A 26,728-nucleotide genomic window follows, 5' to 3' on the forward strand; every position below is an offset into this window, starting at 1 on the left:
GTGGGCACATAACCGTAGTAATATTTGGTAAACACTATAGCCACTGTGTACCTGTGGTACAGGGAATAAGTGGTGGTTGATTAGGGCTAATTTATCCCTGATGGTGCTGAGCTTCTTGTGAGTTGTTGGAGACACACTCATCGAAGCAAGAGGAGTATATTCCATTATGGTCCTAACTTGTGCCTTGTAAATAGCGGAAAGGTTTTGAGGTGTCAACATGTATTACCATCTTCCTTTGTGTAAGTTATGTCTCCAACCAACTTTTTTTTCCTGTTGATGCCCATTGACTTCAATTTACCAGGGCTCCTTGATGCCACACTTGTTCAAATGTCACCTTGATCTCAAGGGCTCTCACTTTCACCTCACCTCTGGAATTCAGCTCTTTGATGTGTACTTGGACCAAGCTGTGATAAGGTCTGGAGCCACGTGGTGCATCAGTGAGCAGATTATTGGTGAGTGAGTGCCACTTGATGGCCCTGCTGATAAAACCTTCCATTGCATTGAGAGTAAACTGATAGAGCAGTAATTTGTTGGATAGTTCTCCTTTTTGTGAAGAGGACATATCTGAGCAATTTTCAATATGTTAGGCAGAGTTGTAACTCTACTGGAACAGTTTGATGAGGAATGCAACGAATTCTGGAGTGCAGGTCTTCAGCATTATAGCTGGGGTGTTGCCTGGTTCCATTGCCTTTGCTATATCCAGTGCTTTCAGCTGAATTTTTATATATCACATGGAATGAATCAAATTGGCTGGAGACTGGCTTCTGTGATGGTGGGGTCTCAGGAGGAAGCTAAGGTGGAGCATGGTTATGAATGCTATAGCTTTGCCTCTAGCCCTCACCTGCAGGGCCCTGCTATCATTGAAGATGGAGATTTCTTGTAGCTTCCTCCTCCTGTAGTTGTTTAATTGTCCATTGCCATTCGTGACTGGATGTGGTAGGATTACAGAATTGCAGAGCCACAATCTGATCTATTGTTTGTGGGATCATTTAGCCCTGTCTATTGCATGTTATTTTATTGCTTCACATGTGAGTAGTCCTGTATTGCAACCCAGCATGCTCTTCCCCATTCCTCATTGAACCAGGGTTGGTCCTCTAGCTACATTGTAATGGTAGAGGGAGGGATATGCTGGGACATATGTAACACATTGTGGTGAGGTATATTTCTGCTTTTGCTGATGGTGCACAGCATCTGCTAGTGTCCACTTTTGAACTGGCAGATCTGATCTTAATATATCCCATTTAGTCCTTACATAGTGCCAAAACCTGATGGAGGAGGGTGTCCTCAGCGTGAAAATGGCACTTGGATCTCTGTAAGGACTATGCGCTGGTTACTTCCACCAGTGCTATCATGGATGCATGCATTTGGCACTTAGGGATTGGTGAGATCGATGTCATGTAGGTTTTTCGTTTCTGTTGGTTTACTCACTGCCAGCCGCAGGCCCACTCTGGCAGCTGTGTCCTTCAGAACACAGATGGCTCAGTTGGGTCTGGTGCTACTGAGCCACTCTTGTTGATGGACATTGAAGTTTCCCACCCAGAATACATTCTGTGCCCTTGTTACTTTCAGTGCTTCTAATAGCCATTGCTCAGCATGGAAGAGTTGCTAAACAGGTAGTAGGTGGCTGTCAGGAGATTTCCTTGCCTATATTTGACCTGATGCGATGGGACTTCATTGCTCCTAGATTCATTGCCAAGGACTTGAAGGTTTACTCCCTTCTGTCTGTACACTGCTCTGCCGCCACCTCCGGCATGTCTGTCTTGCTGGTGGGACAGGACAGATCCATGGACAGTGATGGAAGAATCTGGCACATTGTCTGCAAGGTATGATTCTGTGAGTATGACTGTCAGGCTGTTACTCGACTAGTCTGGGATAACTCTCGAAATTTAGACACCAGTCCTCAGATGCTTGTGAGGAGGACTTTACCAGATCAGCTGGTCTGGGAGTGACTTTGCTGCCAGTACATTTAGTGCCTAGGTTGATACCAGGTAGTCTGCCAAGGCTTATATTTTCTCTGTTTGAACGAAGCAGTAATGGTACAACTGAGTGGCTTGCTGAGGCATTTCAGAGGACATTTAAGAGTAAGCCACACAGGATGGGTTTGGACTAATATATAGGCCAGACAAGGTAAAGATGGCAATTTCCTTCCCTGGAGAGCATTAGTGGACCATTAGTGGTTTTCTAGATGTTAGTCCAGGCATCTGGATTACCCTCATATTTACAAGAGATATAGACGTAGAATTCCTAAATTGCTGTCAGGAGAAATTTTTTAGACAGTATGTAGCAAATCCAACAAGAGGGTGGAGTGGGGGTGGAGGGGGGGAGGTTGTTGGGGGTGGTGGAGAGTGGTGGTGATGACAATCCTGGATTTAGTTTTAAGGAATGAAGCTGGACAGTTGGAAGAAGTATCAGTGGGAGAGCATTTTTTTGTGACAGTGATCATAATTCTGTTAGATGTAAGATAGTTATGGAAAAGTACAAGGATAAAATAGAAATAAGGGCTGTAAATTTTAGTAAGGGTAATTCTACTGGACTGAGAAGTGATTAAACAACAGTGGAATGGAAATAGCTGTTTGAGGTAAGTCACTCTTGGAGCATTTAAAAAGGAGGTTCAAAGGCTTCAGGGTAAACATATTCCCACAAAGTAAAAGGACAGGTCTGCTAATTCTAGAGTCCTGCAGATAACAAACTGTATAGAGGATAAGCAAAAAAGGGAAGCTTGTATCAGACACCAAGAGCTTAATACTGAAAAAAGTCTGAGAAAGTATAGAAAATGTAGGAGTGAAATTAAAAGTAAAATTAAGAAAGCAAAGTGAAGGTCTGAAGAAATATTGACAAGTAAAATCAATGAAAATCCAAATATGTTTTTTAAGTACATAAAGAGCAATATGATAATTAAAGAAATGGTAGGGGTTATTCAGGACCAAAAAAGTAACCCATGTGTGGAGGTGGATGATTTGGGTTGGGTTCTTAATGAATACTTTGTAAAATGGAGGGGTGATGCCAATGGTGTGATTAAGGAGGATGAATGTGGAATATTGGATGAGATAAACATCAGTAAAAGATGAAGAATTAAGGAGATTATAATCTTTGAAATTGGATAAATCACCAGACCCAGATGAAATGTATCCTAGATGGTGATAAGAAGCTCTGACTACAGTTATTGCAGAAGTGGTGCCAGAGGAGCAGAGGACTGCTGCTGCTGTACTGTTATTTAAAAAAGAAGAAAGGGATAAACCAATTAAGTTCAGGCTAGCAAGTTTAGCCTTAGTGGTGGGCAAATTATTGGAATCCATTCTAAGCGTCAATATAAACCTTTATTTAGAAAGGCACAGATTAATCAGAGACAATCGGCATGAATTTGCTAAAGGGAAGTCTTGCCTGACTAACAATTAAGTTCTTTGAAGAGGTAGCAAGGAGGGTCAATGATGGCAGCATATTTGAGGCAGTTTAAAAGGATTTTAATAAAGATTTTGACAAGGTTCCATGTGACAGACTGGTCAATAAAGTAAAGGCCCATGGGATACATGGCAGAGAGGCAAACTCGATCAAACATTGGCTCAGTAGCAGTGAGGTATTTTTGTGACTGGAAGGCTGTGGAGTTAGGTAGGGCTCAGATCCCTTGCTTTTTGCAATATATGAATGATTTGACAGCAAGGAGAAAAGCTTTGGACTGCAGGAAGGTTTTGGTAAAAAATCAAAAATTTGAAATAAACACAGAAAGTGCTGGAAGTACTCAGCAGGTCAGGCAGCACCTGGAAAGAGAGACAGTATGAATGTTTCAGGCCTTGATCCTTCAGAATCAAAAGATATGAGTGGGCTGGTTGTAGTCTGCCCTGGAACTTACTCCAGAAGAGGCTGAGGTAATGTATTTGGGGAGGTGCCACAGGCAAGGGATTTGATTAATGGCAGGATATTGGGTGGTGTGGAAGAACAAAGGAATCTTGGAATGAACATCCACAGATCCTTAAAGGTGGGAGGTCAATATGGAGATTAAAAGGACATACAGCAAGCTTACTCTTATTAGCTGAGAATGGAATATAAGAGTAAGGAGATCATGTCAGAATAGTATATGAGACTAGTTGGAAAACAATGTAAGTATTACACACAGTTGTTACAGGAAAGATGTGATTGCGAGTGCAGAGGAGATTTACAAGGATATTGCCAGGACTGGAATTTTGAAGGAAGTTGTGTGGGAAGATTGGATAAACTAGTTGTTTTCTTTGGAACAGTGGAGGCTGAAGGCAATTGTAAATGAAGGGGGAAGGGGCTAGATAAAGTAATCTGTTTCCCTTAACAGAGAGTCAATATCTGGGGTCGTAGAGTTAAAGTAACTGGTGGTAGAATTAGAGGGCAGATGAGGAAAAAAAATCACCCAGTCGGTGATAGGGGTCTGGATATCCTGCCTGAAAGGCCAGTAGAGGCAGACATCCTCAACACATTTAAAAATGACTTGGACTTTAAGCACCGTGATCTGTAGGGTTACAGACCAAGTCGAAGAAGAATGGACTAAGCTGGATAGCTCTTTTTTGACAATCACCGATGTAGTATGCTGAGTGACCTACTTTGTAATACATTTTCTATTATTCTATGATACAACGATTTCCACTGGAGAGACCAGTGCTGTTTCTTTTCCCCCACTTCCTCACCGTACAATCCTGTGGTAGCATTAAATGAGGTTATCAGTTACAATGTGTTGGACACTTCCTCCAGCTAATGGCAATTTGCCATTGTGATGATGAATGTGTCTGCATTCTTCAGCATTGCTGCATAAATTGACAGCAATCTCTTGTGTGTCCATATATGTACAATTAAACATGGAAATCCCATACTTTCTGTCATTTATAACTAACCGCTTTGTGACTGGTTCTGTTATGCAAACAGAAACACTGTAATCTGAATTAAAGATCTGGGGATGTGAGTTCAAATCCCACCATGCAATTTGAAACATTTAAGTTTATTAAATACATTTGGAAGAAAAAGTTAGAATCAGTAATTGTTACCAGGAAGCTACAGGATAGATATATAAAAAAACATTAATTTTGCTAATGTCCATTAGGCAAGGAAATTTTACCATCCTAATTTGTTATGACCTCCATGTGACTGCAGATACACAGCATTTTGTTTAACTCTTAACTGACCTCTGAACTGGCCTGATGAGCCATTCGTTTGTACTAAATCATCATGACTTGCTACCCAGCAACATTGTGGCCAAACCTTCACCACAAGCAATCCAGACTTTCAAAGACGTGGCTCACCATGACCTTCTCAAGAGCAATTACATCCTGGCCAATCCATGGAGGGGATGGCCAGGATGTAAGAGGGATTTAAAATATAAAACCTTTGGAGATATGTTCTGGTGATTTGACAAAAGCATCAACTTTTTGTATTCTATCCTTGATGTTACAAATTATAGAAGCCTTATTGAATGAGGCATAAATGATTTTTTATGGATATAAAACTGGAAGACATAGATTTAGGGTAAGGGGGAAGAGGTTTAGAAGGGATATAAGGAGGGTCTTACTTCACCCAGAGAGTGGTAAGTACCAGAAATGCACTGCATGAGAGAATGGTTGAAGCTGGGTCACTGACAGCATTTAAGAAGTGTCTCGATGAGCACTTGAATTGCCTAGGCATGGAAGGCTATGGACCAAGGGCTGGGAGACGGGATTACTGCAGAAGGGTGCCCACTGCTCAGCAGGGACAAGTTGGGCTGTATGGCCTGTTTCCATGGTGTATGATTCTATTATTTCTATCAATCTATATTAAATCATAATTTCTGCTGAATCTTTCTGGAAAAATAGTTTTATAAATGCAGAGTGGGATTCCTTCTGAATATTCTACGAATGTTAAAATAATGAAAATTAACTTTCATTTTTAAGGTGTAAGATATTTTAGCTTCCATCTTAATTCCATGAGTATTTTCCCATCTTTATTTGTTTTTATAAAAAATATTGTTAAAAGGTCAATTATAATCCAGATTCTGATGACTGTGAAAATTCTTCAATCTGATCAGTCACTAAATATGTGGATCCCCTATAGATGGTGCCAGATTCAAATTCACATTAGAATAGGGGAAATCGACAATCTAGAGCTGCTGCATCCCTGTGGGCAGCTCTTGAGGTCAGCTGCGAGTGTTGTCTCGATGGTGAAAAATGTAAGACCTAAGCCAATGTGGCTCAGCCTCATTCTTAGAAGAATTCCAATTATCATAATCATATAGTTCTCCTCATTTCCCATGTCTGCTTCATCTGACTCATCAGACTGAATCTGGCAATTTAGGAACAATTACCATATAATTATGAATAAGTTTGTGTTGGACCCATTAGGAATTCAATTGCCACTCAAACTCATTTCAGAAAGGCCTTCATGGGCAAGCAATGCTTTTCCATTCAGTTCAAAATGGATTCAAACATGGCTCTTAGCATTGACCTCATTACCGACAATCAGCTTTCACTGAGTTCTTATAACCAATTAACACAAAGCAGAAGGAATCAGCCACCAGGTTTTATGGACCTGTTAGTCTGACACGAGTATTGGGAAATTGTTGTAAAGAATTATACTTAGGATTTCACTAAAACTATACAAAAGATAAATACCATCTTTGTAAACAGATTTAGTTATTTGAGAAGCTGACTGAAATAAAGCATGTGATAAAGATCTTCTGCAGCTTTCTCATCACCAGAAGTATGAGGGCAGTCACTTCCTATGTGCATAAACCAGTTCTGCTGCACATCCTTCACTGGATTGTGATCAGCTCTGCTGAGGTGATGTCTCCTGTGCAATCACTGGACAGAAATTTTGCTTTGGTCGAAATCATATAATCAAAAGACAGTTGTTGGCTATCAGTTATTACAGTAGTATGGAGTAGCCCTTTGGAATCATCAACATTGACTCCAGAGTCCATGACATCAGCTCAAACATGGGCAAGGAAACCATAATGAGAAGTTGAGTATCCTGTCACAAGTGACTCATGTCCTGTCACCCCAAGATCATTTCATCATCTACAAGGCACAAATCAGGAGAGTAATGGAATACTCTGCACCGGTCTGGATGAGTGCAGTATCAACAACTTAGAAGGAGCTTAACACAATCCAGAAGAAAGCAGCCTTTTTGACTGGCATCTCATTAATCCTGTAAGCATTCATTCCCTCCACCGCTGTCGCAGATTATCAGCAATGTGTACCATCTACAAAATGTACCGCAGTTACTTGCCCAGACTTCTCTGACAGCATGACCTGCTACCTATGTCTGGGACCTTGTATGTGAAAGAATCTTTCTGTAAAGGGGCTGTGCACAAACTGACACATTTTTTCACACTTAAGAACTTCTAATCCCTTGGTATTCAGAGTGCCTGCAATGGAAACTATGTGGTTAGAAAGATGAGTCAGTGGTGTACATAGTTGCTCTTTGTCTGGATGGAACATTCTAATGAACCTGATGGTCTTTTGCTATCCTTCCTTTGTATATTCACATACTTTCTACATTCTCCTTGGATCGGGGATGGGGATACCTTTGACGATATCAGCATGAACATTCACTGCTTTTTTTTCTGAATTAAATGAAAAGCTATGAAGAATGATCACAGAGGTTTAAATAATCATTTTTTTAAAATCTAATTATTCTGATGTTTTGAAATAGCATAACAATTATAATAATTCCCCTCAGAATTTTCACCTTTCAAGATTTCCCTGTGTATATCCACGCAAACTGATTTTTAATGTTAGAAAGAACACATATTGATAATTTAAAAAGCTTCAATGTAGCTGTGGAAAGAGAATTGAATTTGCAAATTGTTACCACTTCCTAGAAAAATGCCTTCTCAAAGTGATATTTGTGCATTAGATGACATTGTCTGTTAAATTGCAATGTAGAAAGAACTGCTTTTATATTTTTATCTTAGCTTGGTTAGAAGACATTAAGAGAAGTATGATTTTTAGTATCATGCAAGATCGCTTTCATGATATTCTACTGTCATAATTAAAATTGGTGATCAGAAGAATTGCTTTTCCCATAAATCAGTCAATAATTGTTACTTTAAATAAACAGTTTCATAATATGAGGTACATTCCAGAGAGTGCTGTCTTAGTGGAACTGTTACCTTTCAAAAAAGATATATTCCTTTCACATCTGATGCAACATGGCATAAAAAGCAGCTGATATGTGTCACGTAATCTTATCAAAAAGGAACTGGCAGCTGATTAGTTCTGAAAGGGGTTGATGGATTTGCAGTAGGTATAGACTGAAATTATCAAACTTTTCTTGAGACATGATGATTTCTATGATGCAAAAGCTTTGCAACTGTATTGGGAGTTTTACCAGCTAGTTGAGAACTGGGGATGAATTATTATCCCTGTGATTTAGTCAGCATCTGTGCTAAAAATGTCTTTTATGAGATTAAAGGAATTAGATAAACTTTATGAGAGAGTTGGTTGTACATTGTGTTGGTATTCTGAGTCAAAATACCTTCTGTTGACAAATTTTATTATGTTGTCACTTCATCATCCCTTAAAAACATACCCAAGTTCTTCAGAGAGGGAGGGTGCTGCACTGATGTTCCAGGAGATTTGTGAGGTGGACTGCATGTTGTGAATCTGCTAAGCACTGATACATAAATTACTCTGTTCCCAGGATTTAGGATGGAAGCAAAATGGGAACAAATCTGTGGGCAGATGTTACACTTGGCTGCATTTCTGATGGCAGCATGGCATCACTATAGCTTCTGTTTTAGAGTACCTTCCCTTATCAAAATTTGAGTTCATTTTGCAGAGTTAAGTTCTGAATTATCTCAGAGATCTTTGGTTAGGTTAGAATATTTTAATTATTGACAACAGTATGACAAAGAGAGGTGGTCAGCATTGAAGTCTGGTGACGTAACCATATGACATTAAGATGTAATTAACTGCAGTTATTTTTGAAGACCTAGCTCCTCTTATCCCTGTGCCTCTTGCAAGTGTTCCTGTGCTGTACTGTTCTATGTTCTATTTTCTTGCCAGTGTCCTTGGTCTCACCAGAGCATTGTTCACTTAAGCTGAACTACACCTTACTGGGTGGGTGAGGTTGAAAATCTTTGGCAATATTTGCACAAACATTTAAAATGCAATCCCTGAAGGAGGAACTCTAAGTAGAGAAGGGAATCCTTTTCAGGTAACATTAATTTCTACTTCAAAAGTCACTTCTGGTAAATTATCTTTGTCCTAATAACTGAAAAATAAAATCTTCCAACTTTCCCTGCAGTTCTTCTAAGTAATATTCTTATGTTCTTCATAATTGTCAACATTTGGATTACTGAACCATCCTCTCATATTTAGCCTGTTCACCATTGTGTTTCTTTTGTGCTGAGTTTTATTATGTTCTTATCCTCTTTAATTAGTTCTTCTCAATCCTTGTAATTATCAGAGCAATTCTGCTGTAAAGTAGGAATAATTTGATTAATTAATATTTGGTTATCCTCTGGTGCTATTGAATTTCTAAGTGGTAGGTCGTTGCCTGACCAGTCATGGGTGCACCATGCAGTAATCATTTAACATGCCTTGAGGAAATTCTGGGCCATTGTGCTTGGATTTATTCCAGTAAATAGAAGTTTGCCTGTGTACAGACCTTGCAATAATTAACTTATTTCAACACTTTTGAACATATTAAAGGAATAAAATAAAAATTTAAAAAACTGCAAATGATTGAGATTCAAAATAAAAACAAAACCCTTTAATCCACACAGAAAGTTCAACAATAATCTTTAAGGAGAACAGACTGATTGTGACATTTTGGTTGTGTTCCCTTCTCTTGGTTGATACAAGAGGAGTTTCACAGGTCAAAATAAGAGCCGGCTTCTATTCTGCTGAATTCTGGTCAATTCTAAAAAGCTGGTATCTCCATTATCACCTCCATTCCTCTCAAATGTTTAAATATTCCATCATTTTGGAATCAATTGACCAAGTTATTTTATTACCATAGCACTCTGGTAATTCTGACGATCTGTCTAGCTAGCTATTACAGTTAATTCCTTGCTGGAGCGCTTAGTATCCTGTTACCCAATACAACGACCAGCAATCTAACTAACTGCCCACCCACAGCAGAATGAATCCTTGACAACTTTAGTGGCTGGGCTTCTCTTAAATCCTGCCTGCTCACTCCCCACCCACTCCTCCCAACAGCCCCATGAACTTAGCTCCAGACTTATCAGAAACAGACAGGCTTCTGTTGGAGAACATTGCCAGAGACATTTCAAATAAATAAAAAGCTCATACTTAACAAGTGCATTTACTTATATTTCAGTGAATTCTGTAACTTTAATGCCTTTGTCATGATCTATGTAATATCCTTAGCCAGTGTTTTTTTTATTAATCACAGAAGATATGTCTGACTCTTTTTGAGTATTCAGACAGAACAAAGAAGACAAAAAGGCAGCCAAACTGTGGTATTCAAAATTATGTCAGGCAGGAGATATTTTCCAATGGATGGTGAGTTGACAAAAAGAGAATAAGAATTTGGGATCATCATTAAAAAAATAAAATAGTTCATAAAGAAATGTTATTAAGAAAAACATTTTCTAAAAAGCAAGTATCTCCCAGAAACAACAATAAGAACAGATTCCATGATCATTATTATAAAAGGAAATAGATTTTAATGAAACTTTTAAAGCATCTAGTAAGAGAATAGGAGAACTAAATTAATAGATTTTCCCTTTTAGATAACTGACATTAGGTTGATTGGAAATTTTATGCCATATATTTTCAGTCCTGCTAAATTCTAGATTCTGCCATTTGAAATAAGTATACAGATCAAAAATGTAGCTGACTGTGTGTTTATAACTGACTGGTACAATAAAACTCTGATAATCTGGCATGCTCAGGAATTGGTGGCACCAGACTTGGCAGATTTTCTGGATGCTACACCTAATAATACCCCAATACAATTTTAATTCACTTTTTTTTTAAAGATGCCACACAGGAATTATAATATTTTTTTCCAATGAAACAAGTAAGCTTCAAGGAAGCATGAGAACTGGGGCCCTGGTGGGTTTCAGTGATTCGAGTTCAGTCATTATTTAAGTATTCAATAAGAACTGTATTAAATTAAAATGGAACCTATTTCTATGGATGGAATAAAAGTCAAATACTATGTCTAGGAAAATACTGCCCCATATTCGTAAAAGCTGTGAACACCTAGACAACAGTTGGCATTAACTGTAAAAGCTAGCCAGATATATTGCAAAATTACCAGGAGTGCTATGGAAATAAAATAACATCATAAATTCTGACTTAGCTACTCCACACTGCAAAGCTCACTAATTTCTTCAAGCTGGTTCCCAACTTTGGAAAAAAAAAGATAGTAAAAGAAATTATGTTAATTGTAATTGTTGCTTTTGCCCAAAACAATCATGTTGATAATGTACTGCATCAATATATTTATTACTTACATGTTCCTAATATCCATCGTTTTCAGTTGAAATGCACAATTGAAACATAGAAACCTAGAAGTTAATAGTAAGAGTAGGCCATTCCACTCTTTGATAATCCAAATTCAGTACCCTGTTCCAGCTTTCTCCCTATATCCTTTGATCTCTTTAGCTTTTAGAGTTATATCCTACATCTTCTTGAATATATTTAATGATTTGGCCTCAACCGCATTCTGTTGCTGAGAATTCTATAGGTTCACCTCCCACTGGGTGAAGAAATTTCTCATCACCTCAGACCTACCCCATATTCCTAAGGGTGTGATTCCTGGTTCTGGATTTCCCCACAATCAGGAACATCTTTCCTGCATCTAGTCTATCTCAAACCATCGGGATTTTATAAGTTTTATTGAGGTCCCCTCTTATTCTTCTAAACTTTAGCTAATATAAGCCTAATTAACTCAGTCTTGCCATCCTGAGAATCAGTTTGATGAACCTTCACTGCACTCCTTCCATCACAGAACATTCTTCCTTCGATAAAGTGACCAAAACTACACACATTAATTACCAAGGCCCTGTATAATTGGAGTAATCCTTCCTCCTGTATGCAAATACTTTCACTGCAAAGTGTGGTGTTAAAGATATTTCAACATTCTTCTCATTAAGTTCAGCACATTAATTTTGTGAATTTTGCACAGAATCCAGAGAAAGCAGCTGTGTTCGAGATCAGGGAAAAGAAACGTTTGACTAAGACTAGTTGACCACAGCTTTGCTTTAATCCCTTTTCAATAATGCATATTTCATTATGACTGAAGTTGAAAAGATTCCACGTTGAACAAAACCAAGACAGATTGAACGGGATTGAATCTGTGGTTTTAGTTCACAGGAATATGAACATGAGCCTGCATTGTGCTAGATGTGTTCCACACATGGTGGGAAATAAAGTTTATATTGTATTCATATAAGTGAATGATGGTGGCTACATCCCTTTATGAGACACCAGAATGTGTAAACTGTGGGTGGTATGGATCTTAGTATTTTTACAGCAAATGCAGAAGAGTGGAACCAACTTCTCATCAGCCTTGAGATATCTTTTTTTATATATTCTGGGCATTAGCAAATCTTGGCAATAAGACATTAACATATTTAAATTCTGAAAACATGACTTTCCTATCCAGTGTCAGAGAAGCATTAATTCAGTGCCACTTCCATAGCAGGAACACTTGCCTTGATAAAAGTTCTTCTCTCCACCTGAATATCTACCTGAATTTTTGTTATCTTTTTCACCTTTGTTTCCACTTGGTTTGATCCAGTATCTACAAAAAATGTTTTTAATTCTCTGGCCCATTCCCACATATCCTATGATGCATCTCGGTGCCGTATGACTCCATGACTCTACCTGATCTTTTGATTGTGCAATTTACAGCCCTCATTTGACTTTACCTCACCCTCCTACCACCCCCAATTGCCTTCTCTCTCTTATGCATCTAAGCATCGTTCAGCCACTCCTTCATCTGCTTTGACGTTTGTTTAAAACCTGATGCATGTCTAATTTTCTTAGTCATCATCTTTTATGATCAGTGGTGAAGCAACAGCACTTGCTACTGCCATCACAGAAAGTTCCCCACAAATATCTAATAATCTCTGTGGTGAAGATTTTCCCCTTTCCAATATCCGTTTCAGTCTGTTGCTTTCTTTTGCTGTTTATCACTTATTTTTGATTTATTTTTAAACTTCAAATTTGTGAACAACTTTTGAGGAGTTACTGAGTTTGGCAGTGCTTGGTTGCTTAAGCGGAATTTGTAATATGCACAGCTTCTATTGTCTATTCACTGCAATGACAAAAGTAAAGCTGTTTGTCCAAACTGTACTGTGTCATTCATCTTCTTAATTCTTTCCCGTATGTGAAGGATTAAAAGCAACCATGAAGAGAAACATGTCCCAGTTTAATTTGTTACAGTTGTTATGGAATACTTGCCTTCCAATATGTTTCTCTGACTTGCACTTCCTACAAGGCACTGGAAAGATACACTCACGACAGTGCGGCCAGATTCTGCTCTAACTCCATCTACAAGATTGTATATGATACCACCATTGTAGGCCGTATCTCAAACAGCGATGAGTCAGAGTACAGGAAGGAGATAGAGAGCTTAGTGGAATGGTGTCATGGCAACAACCTTTCCCTCAATGTCAACAAAACTAAAGAGCTGGTCATTGACTTCAGGAAAGGGGGCGGTGTACACGCAACTGTCTACATCAATGGTGCTGAGGTCGAGAGGGCTGAGAGCTTCAAGTTTCTGGGAGTGAACATCACCAACAGCCTGTCCTGGTCAAATCACGTAGACGCCACAGCCAAGAAAGCTCACCAGTGCCTCTACTTCCTCAGGAAGCTAAAGAAATTTGGTTTGCCCCCTTTGACTCTCACCAACTTTTACCGATGCACCATAGAAAGCATCCTATCTGGATGTATCATGGCTTGCTACAGCAACTGCTCTGCCCAAGACGGCAAGAAGCTGCAGAGAGTTGTGGACACAGCCCAGCGCATCATGGACACCAGCCTCCCCTCCTTGGACTCTGTCTTTACCTCTCGTTGTCTTGGTGTAGCAGCCAGCATAATCAAAGACCCCACCCACCCGGGACATTCTCTCTTCTCTCTTCTCTGCTCTTCCATCGGGTAGAATATACAGGAGCCTGAGGGCACGTACCACCAGACTTAAGGACAGCTTCTACCCCACTGTGATAAGACTATTGAATGGTTCCTTTATACAATAAGGTGGACTATGACCTCACGATCTACCTTGTTATGACCTTGCACCTTATTATACTGCACTTTCCCTGTAGCTGTGACACTTTACTCTGTACTGTTATTGTTTTTACCTGTACTACATCAATGCACTCTGTACTAACTCAATGTAACTGCTCCGTGTAATGAATTGACCTGTACGATAGGTTTGTAAGACAAGCTTTTCACTGTACCTCGGTACAAGTGACAATAATAAACCAATACCAACAAAATTCTCCAAATCTTTTGGGAGGATATGCAAACTAATGTCAGCTTCCTCTCAAAGCCAACGTCTCCAAGCCAATCTCAGTGACAAGTGGTATCAAGCAAGCTGGTGTCATTCTCCTGATACTTCTTTCAATCTTTCTTGCTGCAGTGCTACACCTCACCTCCCACAAGCTTGGAGGGAAGGCATTGAAGGCTCACCAGACTGGTATGGTGGCACTGCCTTATGAAGAGAGATCAGGTTGCTCATTAGGGTTTAGAAGAATAAGAGGGAATTTAATTGAAGCTGACAAGATTCTGGCAGGACCAGACAGATTGGTTGCCGGGAAGTTGTTCCCATTGGCTGGGATGTTTTGAATGTGAGGTCTCAATACAGGAGTGAGATGAGGAGAAATGTCTTCACTCAGAATTCTCTGCCACAGATTGGAGAAGCCAAATCGCTGAATATATTTAAGAAGGAGATAGGTACATTTTTAGATGCAAAATTCATCAAGAGGTGTGGGGAGAAAACAGGAATATGATATTGAGACTGATGATTAGCCATGTTTGTATTGACTGGCAGAGCATGTTTAAAAGGCGAAATGGCCTATTCATAGAGTCATAGAGTTATATAGCATGGAAACAGGCCCTTCGGCCCAATTCATCCATGCTGCCCAAGATGGCTATCTAAGCTAGTCCCATTTGCTTGCGTTTGACCCAAATGCCTCTAAACCTTTCCCATCCATGTACCTGTCCAAATGTCTTTTAAATGTTGTAATTGTTCCTGTTTGTACCACTTCCTTTGGCAGCTCATTCCATATCCACACCATCTTTCTGAAAAACGTTCCTCAGATCCCCTTTAAACCTTTCCCCTCTCACCTTAAACCTATGCCCTTTAGTTTTAGACCTCCTTAGTATGAAGACTGACTATCTACCCTATCTATGCCCCTCGTGATTTTATGAACCTCTATAAGGTCATCCTTTAGCCTCCTTCACTCCAGGGAATATAGTCCCAGCCTCTCCCATCTCTCTTTATAATTCAAACCCAGTCCAGGCAACATCCTTGTGAATCTTTTATGCACCCTCTTCAGCTTAATAACATCCTTCCTACATTCCTGCTCCTAATTTCTCTGTCTGAATGAAGTACAGTTAATCTACAGTACCGATGGGAAATTCTTCATTGCATGACACCCATACTCCAGAACCAAGGTGCTCTACCAAGCTCTCCTTTGTATCACCCTCCAACAATAAAGGATCATGGCAAGAGCCTGAAAGCGAACCATTTCCCTTATCTCGGGAGCCACCTCTCAATGAAGGCAGACATTGATGATGAAATTCACCACCATCTTCAAGGTGCCAGCACAGCCTTTAGATAATTAAGGTGAAGAATGCTTGAGGATAAAGACTTCCAACCTGGCACATTACTTGAGGCCTACTGGGCAGCAGTGAACCCTGCTCTCCAAATGCTTCTGTGACCTAAGCTACTTGCAAAAGGCACCATAAGGTATCACCAACATTTTCTCTACAGAATCCTCCAAATCTACTTGAAACCAACATCAACTTCCTCTCCAAGGTCAACATCCCCAATGCTGAGTCCACAACACACAGTCAGCTCATCTGGATGGGTCATGTTGTTCACATGCCCAAAACAGACATGTTATTTTGATCTCTGTTGCAAAAAGAGATTAACAAGAGACAAAGCAAAAGGTTCAAGGATAGGCTAAAAAACCTCCTTGTAAAATTGCCACATAGCCACCCATTTTCGGGAATCCCTGGCTAATGACTGCTTGATGGGGAGAAGGAGAATTCAGGATGGCATCAGGAGCACACAGAGACCCAGCAAAATCAGCAGAGGGAACACAGCACCTCACAAACTACCCACCCACCTGCACTGCCAGGCACCTCCTGCCCCATCTCTGGTTCCCACACTGGCCTCATCAGTTATCTCAGTAGCTGCAGAACCAGGAGTGGAAGTGAGTCTCTTTGATCTCAAGAACAGTAAAGAAGATGAATGTGTATAAACTGTCAGTGCAAAATATCAATTGTCACTTGCTGTAACTTTCTGTTGTTATAATGGCTTAGTGACTTAAAAAGTTCCCTTCAACCTCATTCAATAAAGTATAAGATTAATTTGTATTTTCCTTTGATTCTGTTGCAGAAAGTGCAAATAGAAAGGCTGAATCACTGACAACAACTCTACATTAAAGTGCCAATCCCAAAATTGCTTTTAGTTTTACAGACTAATGAGAATAATTTCACTGTCACTCCCAGAGGAAAATCTGGCTATTATAACTCTATTTTTCTTTCTACTGAAAATGCCTGCCCTGCTGAATATTCATAATATTTTCTGCTTTTATTTCAAAGTGAACAAATAGTATTGATGAAATTTCCCCTTGCCCCATGCTCCCATGTATTATGAAGATTATAAGAGAAAATTAACCAGGAATAAGGCACCCACAGATTCCAATACATCTTTATTTAATTTGAGCATCTGCAAATAGGGATTCTCACATGAATTTGCACTATGTATTTATACTTTAATAGAAGTTAAGTATGATTTATTAACCAAGGAAAACTAAACTCTTCATATTATGGCGCTCAGTCTTGGTCCCCTCTCTCCCATTAAAATTCTGAAGCTGAAAAGATGCCCAAACTTCACAGCTAGTGGCAGAAATATTTTATGGTGATCACTGGCAGCTGCAGGTAGAAAATGTTATGTGTGAAGGTGAAGCCCAAAACAGATCCTCCTGAGCCTAGAGCAGCTTAAGGTTACCCTCCTTGGTCACTTCTGCAAAGTAGGCAATAAAGTAACAGCTGTACATTTGGTTCTGTGATGCAAAGGGGATTGAATTTTGGATGCTGAGTGTAAATACAGCACAAGCAATGAAAGATGCTTTTATTTTTACCTGGTGGTGCGCTTGCCCTTCTCAAAGTAGGACATGAAGAGCTGGAAGAAAACTTGGTTAGCTTCTACAGTGGGTACTCTAAAAAAGGAAGAGATCAGCTGAGATCCATGACAGGATGGGAATGGGGAGTTACTAAAATGATATATGGAAATGGCAGAGACTTTGAACAAATAGTTTGTATCTGTCTTCATGATAGAGAACTCTAAAATCATCTTAATAATAATAAAAATCTGGGGGCCAAAGGGAAGGAGAAACTTAAAACAATCATAATCATCAGAGAAAGGGTACTAGTAAAAACTATTGAGGTTAAAGGCTGACTACTCCCTTGGTTCTGGACACTGTCTACACTTCTCGCTGCCTTGGTAAAGCAGCCAACATAATCAAAAACCCCACCCATCCCGGATATTCTCTCTTTTCCCTCCTCCCATCAGGCAGAAGATACAAAAGCCTGAAAGCAAGTACGACCAGGCTCAAGGACAGCTTCTATCCCACTGTCATAAAACTATTGTACGATCCTCTAGTATGATAAGACAGACTTTTGACCTCACAATCTTCCTTGTCATGGCCTTATACATTATTGTCTGCCTGCACTGCACTTTCTCTGTAATTGTAACACTTCATTCTGCGTTCTGTTATTGTTTTCCGTTGTACTACTTCAGTGCACTGATGTGATGAAATTATTTGTCTGGATGGCATGCAAAACAAAGTTTTTCACTGTACTTTAGTACATGTGACAATAATAAACCAATTTACCAATACTGGAGTGGCAAAAGAAGTGACTGCTGAAATAGTGGATGCATTGGCTGTGACCATCCAAAATCCCTGATATTCTAGATAGCTTCAAGCAAATTGCAAAACCACAAATGCACCACCCCTATTCAAAAAAGAAGGGAGGCAGAAAGTAGAATAAGGAAGAAAGTCTGACATCTGTAACTGAGGAAATGCTATGCTGAATTATTGAGGAAGTAGTGGCAAGACGTTTAGAAAATCAAAATATAATCCAGCAATCCTAACACGGTTTTACGAAAGGGAAATCATAACTGACAAATTTATGAGAGTTCTTTGAAGATGTGACAAGAAGGATAGATAAAGGGGAACCTGGTTTATGTGGATATTTAGAGGGCATTCGGAAAGTTGCCTCATAAAAGGACACTGCAAAAGATAAGAAAACGAACTTAGCCTATCTGGTCTCTCCTCATATTAGAAATTCTCCATCCCAGGCAACATCTGGTGCATCTCCACTGCACCCTCTTCAGTGTAATCATATAGTGTGGCAACTAGAACACAGTATTCCCTACAACTTCAGATCATCAAATGTAGATTTCAAAGAGAGAGAAAGGAGGTGTGCTAGGAATGTTTCGCCACCAATATCTGCTTGGGTACATTGGAAATAAGATGTACTTTACAATGGAACTAAGCATTGTTTGTAATTGATTAGTTTATTTAATTCTGGAACATGTGATGGATTGATTGGGAGACCAGGGAAGTTTGCCAACCGTTGATTCGTGCAACTGTACTGTATATGCAGCTGCTGCCCAACTACTCACTGAGAATGTCAAAATCTGTGCAAACATGCTTCTTCTCTGGCTTAGCAGTAACTCTAACACTTCAATATACAGATTCCTTTTAAAAGCAAATCTGAGTCCATTATTTTTAAAACAAAAATATTTTTTCTCTAAAATCTCCAGTTCTTTATAGTAAATCCCAACAGACCCACATTTCCACTAACTTTTCTGATTTTAATGAGCTGATCCTGTCATCATAACAGCTTAAGCCAACATTGTGCTTCCTCCCACCCTGATGTGTGGGATGACGTAGCACTTTTAAAATCCAAAGAATTATGAAAGCACTGTAATTTCCCCTCTGCAGAACCCCCCCCCGAGTTTAAGAAATGGCTTGTTGTTTGAGCTATTTTAATATTTTATTTTCTTTTTCTTTTTTATATTGATTCAAGGGACAGGCTAAGCTGGCATTTAATTACCCATCCCTAATTGTCCTTGAGAAGGTGCTGGTGAGCTGCCTTCTTGAACTGCTGCAGTCCTTGATAGATTGGAATGCCCACAATGCTGGTAGGGAGACAGTCCCAGGATTTTGACACAGTGATGGTGAAGGAACAGCGATGTAGTTCTACATGACAGGATAGTTCTTGCCACTGTTGTTTCCCATGCCTTAGTCGATTCTGGGTGATCCATCTGGTTTTGTTTCTTTGCGGCTTTCTAGCAGTTTATTAGCTTGCTAAGCCATTTCAGAGGGCAGTTAAGAGTCAACCACATTGCTGTGGGTCTGGAGTCGTGTGTAGGCTAAACCAGGTAAGAATAGCAGATTTTCTCCCCGGCAGGACATTAGTGAACCAGATGAGTCTTTACAACAATCGACTATTTGCGGTCATCATTAGACTTCTGAATTCCAGAATTTGAATTCGGATTTATCACCATCGGCTGTGGTGGGATTCAAACCCAGGTCCCCAGGACTTTGCCCTGGGTATCGAGATTATTAATCCAATGATAAATAATACCATTACGCCATCACCTCCTGCTCCACAATGTTAGCAGTCTTCCAAAGCAGGTTTAATACTTTATCTTGGTGTCTAATGACAATGCTTTCAATCTACGTTGTGTGAAATCCAATTAATGAACAGTTTAGTTTTCAGGTTCAGACCACGTAGGCCAAATACACAAATATTGAAAGGGACTGTGCCATGAAACTGATGCAACAATAGTTGCAATCAAAGATATGTAACTGAGACTACTTCAGTTGGCATGATGCAGATTTTTCATTCTACAGAAGCAGGTTGGTATTGTATTTAGTGATATGATCCTATTTTTAACTTTGAATGAGACCTTGGGCAAAGGGCATATCTTCTGGGAATTCACATCAGAATTTACTTTAGCTATTTGAAACAAACATTTTAGTTCTTGCCGTAGGACCTTAATGTTTTGATGACACAGTTCCAAAAGGACCCAACCTTATTATGGCAATCAGAAAACATGAGAGTTGATGTATGTTGTTAATTGTGCAATACATAACCATATTTAGAATAATCACATTACTAGAAATGTATGGGGTGAAGTTACTCCTGCTTGCTTGCCAAGAACTGCATGAGGGAAGAATTTAAGATAATCTATGGGACTAACCACTAAATTCTTTTTGTTTTCCTGTAGTTTCTAATTGTAAGCAGACAAAATGGTTACCTTTTGATGCTAGTAGCTTTCTTTCTTTAATTTGCAGATTGGGCTTTGATAACGTCATAAGGAACCAAATGCTATTTTTAACCAGAGATTAACTCAAAGAAGCCATTGTGGCTTCCTAGCCAGGTTATTCCATAGAAAGAGGGCTAAACCAGGAGAGATGATAAAGTACAGTTTTTTTTCTATGTTTTAACCTATCTTGTGAGTTCCAGAGGAACAACCCTACTCCCCAAGAGGGGAAACTTTAGATCATCTTTTCCATGCTATGGTATTCCAAACATTGGCCCACTCTCACTCCCACTCCCACTCCACCCCCCTCCCACCACAACCCGAAAAGTCCCTAGGGTTAGCCTCCTGTTGCTGATGGTTGGCTGGTTTACCATCTGCCTCAGCCCAGCTGCACGACTGCTGTCCCCATTTGAAATTAGGACTTTAAAATAAAAGATGTGTTTTTCTCGCACTTTCAAGGGAGCTCAAAAATAGTAATTGGGAAACAGCTGCCTTGTATGTAGCTCCTGTCATCACCTGTTGGTTCTTGATCAGCAAGCATCTGTTTTCCATTCCAATGCACAAAATACTAATTTCTCTCTGTTTTCACCCACAGGAAGCTATTTATTTCATACTCAATCTACATAAGTATGGATTTCCATACAAATTCCCCAAATGCTAACACTGTTAGAAAACACAGTGATAAATTCCTTAAGTGGTAATTGGCTGCTGATTGCTGATGTGGAAGAAACGACTAATAGTTCCCACAGGAAATGGAGGAGTAAAAGCTTATTATAGGAAACACCATTTTAGCCTTAGCCAGACTTTTCTTCATTCTTTTCCCTTTAATCACTCAGTAGAAAACCTTCAATTAGTTTTTTTTAAGTTTTTCCCTTATGGGGAATGGTGGCACAGTGATCAGGTTATGGTGCTAATAATTCCAAGATACTAACTTTTCATCCCACCATGGCAGCAAGGGAACTTAAAGTAATCTGTAACTTTCTTTATAAAATTGCTTTGGATTGTTGTAAAAACCTATCTGTTCACTAATGCTCTTCAGAGAAGGAAATTTAATGCCCTTAACTGCTTACATGTGTCTTCAGACCCATTGTAATTTGGTTGACTCTTAACTGCCCTCTAAAATGGCTTAGGAAGCCATTCAAAACAACTATGTTAAAATGTAATTAGATTAAAACTGGTTATCACACCTGATATTGTCCAAAGCCCTGGATATGGACGCAGCAAAGTCTGTCACCACCCTATCGCTCTTGCAGAACTGGTATCTAAATAGGAAAGCTGCTCCAAAGACTAGCCAAACAACAGCCTGGGAATAGTAGACTCCCAGAATCATTCTTACAACCCACATCAAAAGGTGCTTCCATCACAATCTTCAGGTACTTCTGTCCCACTGGAGAGTTGATGGCACAGAACTTTGATCTATTCATTGGCTGTTGGCTCACTTATCTCCGTCTAGTTCATGCGGCTTTTGCTGCTCAGCACACATAGGTCCTGTGTTGCAGCTTTAGCAGGATTGTCCCTGAGAGTTCTCATCACTGACACCAGGTTCCATGAGGTGTCATGACATCAGGTCAAACACGGGTAATGAAAATCCCTGCTGATTACTACTTACTGTTCTCCACAATTGATAAATGCATGTTGAAAAGATGAAAAAGCACTAAAGGTAGCAGGGGCAGAGAATGTACTGTGGATTTCAATTTGCCAGAAGTGGCTTGGTAGCAGCATCACAGATCAAGTTGTGCGAGTCCTGAAGGACATAGCTGGAGGACTGGATTGACAACAAGTGACAAACACACCAAGAAGAGGGATACGCATGCCTGATTTCATCCCTAACAACCTACTTGTTGCAGACACTTCTGTCCATTCCAACTTTGTATGAGGCATCACTGGAGAGTCCTCAAAATAGAGAAGGGCATCAATTAGGTGGTGTGGACCATAAGCATCAGCAGTCAAGTGGGGGAGGGAAGTTTTCTTTAGGCCCATTGTTTCTGCCTGATCTTAACCCCCTGCCAAATTTTTTCCCTTCCCCCCCAACTCCATCTGCCAATCACCCTTATTCATCTGGATCCACCTACTGCTTGCTAGCTCTTGCCCCATTCCTCCCCCTCACCTTTTTATACTGGCCATCTCCCCTCTACTCTTTCAGTCCAGGCGAAGCATCTCGACCCGAAACATCAAACCTACATTTCCCTCTTCAAATGCTGCCTGACCCGTTGATTTCCTCCAACAGTTTGATTTTTGCTTGTGCTTCAGAAATAGCTGCACCTCTAGAAAAACTGTTCCAGTCCAATAACAACACTGGTATTTATTTGGTGATGTGGAAGTTTGTCCAGATAAACCCTGGTCTCAAAAAGCTGGATAAATTCATTCCAGCTAATTATTATTGAATTGGTAAAACAACACCAGAAACCAGAACAATAATTTGATAAATAGGATTTGGAAATGGCTGACGAAACCATATTAATTGCTCTTGAGAAGGTGTTGTGAGCTGCTCTTTTGAACCATTTCTTCTGGTGAAGGTACACCCACAGTGCTTGCAGGAGGAAGTTCCAGGATTTAGATCCAGAGAAGATGAATGAATCATGATATACTTCCAAGTTAGATGCAAGTTGGCAATGAATCTGCAAGTGTTGTCATTTCCATTCTCGGGGTTAGAGATTGCAGGTTTGGGTTGGGAGGTGCTGTCGTAGTAGCCTGGGTGAATAGTGCCAGGTAATGTGCAGTAATGCACAGTAGCCCAGGTGAGATTCCAGCATCTGCAGTCCTTTGTTTTTCTAGACCAGGTGAATAATGCAGTGCATTTGTAAATGGCATATAATTCAGCCATGGTGAAATAGTGGCGGAGGCAATTAAATTTTAAGGTATAGGGGACTAACCAAGCAGGCTGATTTGTTCTTTATGGTTTCAAACTTCCAGAGTGTTGTTGGCAGGCAAGTAGAGAATGTGCCATCATATTCCTGGCCTGTGCTTTAAAGATGGTAGAATGACCCTGGGATGTCAGGAGGTGAGCCACTGATTGCAGAACACCCAGGTTTTTGATGTTCTGCTTTTGTCACCACGATATATAGCTAACACAGTTGAGTCTCCTGTCAATGGTGACCCTCCCAGACAGTGATGATTATGTCTTTGAATACCAAAGCATAGGTGGGTAGATTCTTTCTTGTAAGAAATGATGATTGCCTTGCATTTTTGTGGCACAGATATTACTTGCCACTTTGTAGCCCATGCCTGAATGTGACTGGGGTCTTGGTGCATGCAGGCATAGCCTGCTTCATTTGTTGAGGAGTTGTGAACAGAATTGACTGTTGTGCAATCATCAGAGAACATCCCCACTTCTCCCCTTATAATGGGAGGAAAATCAAATGCCTTGCTACAAAGGAGACCCCTCAGATATCACCTTTTGTACCCTGCACTAGATTGAATACATCGGTTTACGGTGTACATATTTTTCTCTCTCTATGAATTTTGATATAACAGATTCTTTTACTTCTTGTCCATTCTAACAGGCATGGTCTTGATCTAGATTTTGATATCAGTTTAATTAATTTCTTAGGATTAACTTACATAAGGTATACTATTTCCCTTCTCTCCATATGCTGTCAAAGGCCTGCTTAGAAGTGAAGTATTTATTGTTACACTGGATATTATATTCTAAAAAGTTCTTTGAAATCTGCATTACCACAAATAGTTGATTTATTCTTGGCTGTGATCAACTTATCCTTCATGTGATATCATTGCTTTGTATTTTCTCATTCTCCTATGAAACTAATAAATACTTCTTTGGCACACTTAGTAAGGCAATTTCACTATAATTATTGCATTTGTTCTTGTTTCCTTCTTTAAGAGTTATTATTGTGATTCTTCTTCATCCTTATGTACTTGTTTTCCTTCAGGATTTTCTGTCAAAAACCTACTCACTACTTTCACAGTATCTGCATCAGCCACCTGCAACAACTCTGCAGTTATGTTATCAGTACCAGGAGCCTTGCTCTTTTTAAAATTATTAATGGAAATCTTTGCTTGGATTTCAAAGAATCTCAACAGTGACTGTCCTTCTTTTCAATAGGGAGGATTCTCCAGTACTGAATCATCCATTGTATTGCATATATTGTATAGATGTTCAAGTGTTCTTTCCATTGTTTTCTCCTTACAAGTTTGACATCAATTATATGACCAAACTGGTCTGGCATTGTAGCCACTTCACAGAACATCCAAGGTGAGTCCAGAAGTGGAGAGAGGGGTTAGACGCACACCCTTCTAGCTTTGAGCTTGTTCTATATTTCCATGCTGCAACATGCAGGTGTAGATGTCCAGAATGCACCATTGAGTAAATCACAGTTAGCTGGCAGTGCTCTGTGGAAGCACTAGCATGGCCAGTGAGATTGAGCCCAATGTTTCAGAACAATTTGCAGAGAACAGGTTAACTAAAGCCTCTCTGGGGTGATGGAGAGTTTAGCAAGCTCCAGTTACACAGTTTCAGAGACTCACACAAGCACTCTCTCTAAAAAAACACTGAACTGATGAAAGTTCTGATGAAAGTCATTGATTTGAAATCCTGATTCTAATTCTCTCTTCACTGATGCTGTCTGGCCTGCTAAGTATTCCCAGTATGTGTGATATTTTAGGACAGACTGATACACTGTGGACAGGCTGGCAGAGTGGAGAGGAGAGGTTTCAGAGTGGGGCGAACACAATTCAATGTCAGTCCTGACTCTTCTACCTTATCTGGTCCATTATTTATTGGATAAACAGCCATGTGATACAAAATTAGAGTGAGAGGATATTGAGTTTGAGTGGGCTGTGGATGGGGCAAATACCATCTGCCTGCTATCTTTAGTGAATGGTGCAATCAATTTGGTAATTGGGTCTTATTATAACAAAATATATTTACACAATGAGTTCTCTAAATGCACTTTGACATACTCACATTTTAGTCATGCTTACAGCTTTTGAATTTTATTGCTCGGGATATAGTTATTTGATGTTAATTTTAATCGTTTACAGAATATTTCATACTTTCCCAAATTCCATGATATTAACCAATGTATACATTCTGTTACTCCCTGCAGTGACAGTCAAGATACTGAGCACATATGGTCTTTATAAGGTTGCCAAGAAATTCCAGAAACTGTTTCAAATTTTCTTGTGGCCTTTCCTGGCAATTATGAAGGTCAAGAAACAAAAAGCAACTGAATGCAGACAGACACCTTGTTCTGTGATCTGTAACCGAAAACAGGGCTTTCGTGCAAGTTGTTCGGAATAATGCATCCCTTTACCCAACTGATAACTTAGTCTGGGAAACAGCCTGGGGGAAAGAAGGCTAGCTGTAAGGAAGGGAGATGAAAGATGACTGTACAGTGAGATATCCCTTCACTGAAATTATGATAGCACTCAGCTGAAGTTGATTATAACTTGTTAGCCAGCTGCACCTGGTTCATTTATGTCCTGTTTAATAGAGAAATGTCAGTGTTTAAATGTGCAACATTTATTTGTTCACTGTAGTGTTTAGAATTTGCAGACAGGAGTATGTGTGCTTATGGCACACCTGTACAACAGATTTGGAGGTAAAAAAAAGAACCTTTGTGCCATTTTAACAAATGTTTGTAATTAGATAACAACACGATAATAGAATAGTTCAATACTTGGAAGATGTATTAATCTGTAAGATCTATTAATCAGGTCTAACGTAATTAAAATTTTTCTGTTACTATGAATTGACAGATTAACATTAACCTGGTGTTAAAGTTCTAATTAGCACTAAGAAATGTGAATAGAACCAAAGCTTTGTTCAGAAGGGGTAAGGTAGGAGTGGGCGAGGGGAGTGGAGAAGTCAAGGCAGTCAAAGTCACGTCGGGAATTGGAAATGAAAAGATCAAGCGAAAGTAAAAGTCCAGAAGGGGATCCCCAAGTGAAAGGGGAGTGCCAGGACTTTCTATCACCCACCAGTCTCCATCTCTACCCTCCCACACCCAGTTCCATCTGCCTAATTTTTTTCCCTTAATTGTTTCTACCTATCACCTTCCAGTCTCATCCTTCCCTCTCACCTTAATATCCTGCTCTCTTCCCTCTACAACTGCCAGTCCTGATGCAGGGTCTCGACCTGAAATGTCAAACTATTCCTTTGCCTTCATAGATGCTGCTTGATTACCAAGTTCTTCCAGCAGTTTGTTTTTTGCTTTCTTTTGTACTGGTGTATAATAAATATGAGGGAGAATCTGCTACATTCACAATTCCAGTGAAGGCATAA

The sequence above is a fragment of the Pristis pectinata genome, chromosome 5, assembly GCF_009764475.1.
Source record: "Pristis pectinata isolate sPriPec2 chromosome 5, sPriPec2.1.pri, whole genome shotgun sequence".
Lineage (NCBI taxonomy): Eukaryota > Metazoa > Chordata > Chondrichthyes > Rhinopristiformes > Pristidae > Pristis > Pristis pectinata.